Consider the following 2,728-nt stretch of genomic DNA (forward strand, 5'->3'; position numbering starts at 1 on the left):
CCCCAGGTGCGGTTTTGCCGGCCCCTTTTTGACTCTGGTAAACGTGAGTGAGGACACAGATGGTTTCCAGATACGAAAGTGCGGAAGATGGACGTCGTCACCAACGTCCTCGATGAACACTCTGGGCCTGCAGAGACGGACTGGTGCAAAATGGCCGTAGTGGGGGGCAATGTATCATGATGCCAGTACCTCTGAGAGGTATTCTGTTATAGTAGAACCACTCACCCAGGTTAATAAAGTGGTGAACAATTAGTAGAGTGGTTATAGGAGCAGTAGTGTGTAGTGGCATAAAAATGGAGTGGTGTTGCATAGTGCCTCTCCTGGGAGCATGGTAGCTGTTGTCATGGGTCACGTGGCTGTAGCCACGTGACCAACATAATAAAAGTACCGAGCCGCTTCCTGCTCGGCAGTCACACTCTACCCTGGCTCCGGTGTCGTCATTTGTGTGCCTGCCTGGCACAATACCGCGTGGTGTAGGCCCAGGGACTGGGCCCACCACGAGGCCGGCGCCCCTGCTGGGCAACGCTGACCTCCACTGTTTGTCGGCCATGTGAGCCGGGGCCGTCGTGTGCTGGGTATCCCCAGCCACCTGAGGACCTCCAGTGATCTGGAGCTTGTGGGGTGATTCCCACAATATCATCTGCGGCGTGATCGCCACCCCACAGGTATCCCGTCGGGTGTTCCCAACATGTGTCTGGGGCTGTCCGGTGATCCGGAGCAGCCCCCATAAAATATGTTATATTTTATATCACTGCATCACAATTCAGTGGCACTCAATTAGTGCTTCCTTTCTTTAATGATGGCCTCCTATATTCTGTTGTTCAACATTGTGATTCAGGTGATTTTATTCTCATCTATTGAAAAAACAATATTTGGTGATGTATTATTGCCTTTTCGTCATAAAAGACTGTCCTCCAAGTGAAACAATTCGTAACTTTATTCAGTTTCTATGAAGGGCAAATGTCCTTTAAAAACCCACGGTTCCCTGGTTGGTATCGTAATGTTCATAACATGCGACCATGGTGTATGAAGGTGCGTGTAGGTAATAGTTTGTGGACCAGAATTTTAGTGAAGATTCTTTTTTATCCTCATGTGTGAAGTGTCATTTTTTTATTTTTATCCCTTGAACTTCAAACGCAAAAAAAGTTCCTAAATCCTGATCTCTCCTCTATTCTGTGGAGAGATCAAACTGTGGTCTGACGTGAATGTTTTGGTCCAATTTTGTTGCGCAGATACAGTAGAGAGATGAGCCGAACGGTTTCAGTGGTATGGGGACCACTTTTATCAGGGCTTGAACAGCTGATAATGAATGGTACGCTGTCATTGGTATTTTTAAAAATTGCAGCTTGATCTGGCTGTATGTTTAAGAGGATCAGCCTGTAGAGGAAACAAAGCGGGTGGGGAGGAGAAAAACAAGGAGCAGTCATAAGTGGGTGCACTCCAAATGAGGCCTAGGACGGTAAAGTCTATTAGTTTGGCCCTCCGGGTAATGTTAAGTCTTACCTTGGACACAGGTGTCCTCCCTTGTGAAGGTGGTCCTTCTGTGGGACTGGATAACTTCAGTCTCACTGCAGTCGCTGACACTACTCAGCCACATGCGAGCTAACCTAGATGAAAACCATATATGGTTATGCTTAGTGCTTAGTCTAGGTACATACTTCTATGACAACAGTGATATCACAACTTTATTTGTCTTTAACAATATGTTCATAATGAACATATATATCTATACTAGCCAGGTGGTTCAGAACACAAGGGTGCTGTACCCTATACACACACACAAAAAGGGTTCCCTGGTGTCTATCAAGGGGTATGTAACAATTAGATTAAATTCAATTATATTATATTAATGGATCGCCAGCTCTAGAACTACAAGCGGACAAATAGGCTGGCGTAACGATATAGTGCAAATAGTCTAACCTTCGTCACATGTACGATCTGCTCCGGCATGGTGGTATGGTGGTATGCTGGTGACGTTTAATTTTGAGGGCGCGCTGGGTGTGGGGAAAAAGGAAGAGAAATCTAGGTATTAGTGCGCTTTCTTAGAACGGATGCTGGGTACGTTGGAGTTGCCAAAAGCCATTCCGTCTCGGGGTGTAAGACACTGACCTTTGTGAGTTGTAGCTGCTTCCTGACTGCGTTTCGTCCTGCAGATGGGGCATGTAAGTGGCATCCCAGTCTCTAACTAGATGGACGCTGGACAGGTCCAGAGTTAAAAAGAGGAAAGGGGAAGTGCGTGTTGGGTCACGTTAGAAGAGGTCACGTGAGGCGATCACGTGAAAAAGTCACTCCTGCATCAAAACGCATGTAACCCGGCGCACAAATACCACGGGGTGAAAGGTTAAGAGAAACTACAACGAGTCACCCGGAATGTATATCACGCAACACATGGGCTGCTGGTAGATAAAGTGAGTGCTTAATTTGGCAGGATGTGACGTGACACAGGGGTTACCCGACGCCGTGGTAGGTCACATGGCACGATGTCACATGGAGGAGGGGCTGATAGTAGATGAAGTTCATGCTACATATAGAAACGTTTTAAGGGAACGTGAGTTTGGCGGTTACCAGAACTATTGCACAAGTGTTTATGGCATAACAGAGGTGATGATGGGGCCCATGTAGATATTTCAAGAGGTCTATCTATATGTATGTGAATACATGTGACCTATTCTGATTGTCTATATCATGTGTTCATAAATGTGGTTGGAAATACCTATGTGGGTATACA

At 46.3% G+C, this 2,728-nt stretch overlaps 1 long non-coding RNA gene across 1 annotated transcript; it reads right to left on the minus strand.

The window, feature by feature from the left end:
- Nucleotides 1-931: 931 nt before the first annotated feature.
- LOC138473782 (uncharacterized) lies at nt 932-2,195 on the minus strand. Its single transcript, XR_011268913.1, has 4 exons — nt 2,110-2,195; nt 1,921-1,994; nt 1,504-1,607; nt 932-1,377 (listed from the first exon to the last, which is right to left on the minus strand). It is a non-coding gene; the product is annotated as an uncharacterized lncRNA (long non-coding RNA).
- Nucleotides 2,196-2,728: the final 533 nt, after the last annotated feature.

The sequence above is a fragment of the Ambystoma mexicanum genome, chromosome 8 (genome assembly GCF_040938575.1).
Source record: "Ambystoma mexicanum isolate Mex_15411 chromosome 8, UKY_AmexF1_1, whole genome shotgun sequence".
NCBI classification, from domain to species: Eukaryota; Metazoa; Chordata; class Amphibia; order Caudata; family Ambystomatidae; genus Ambystoma; species Ambystoma mexicanum.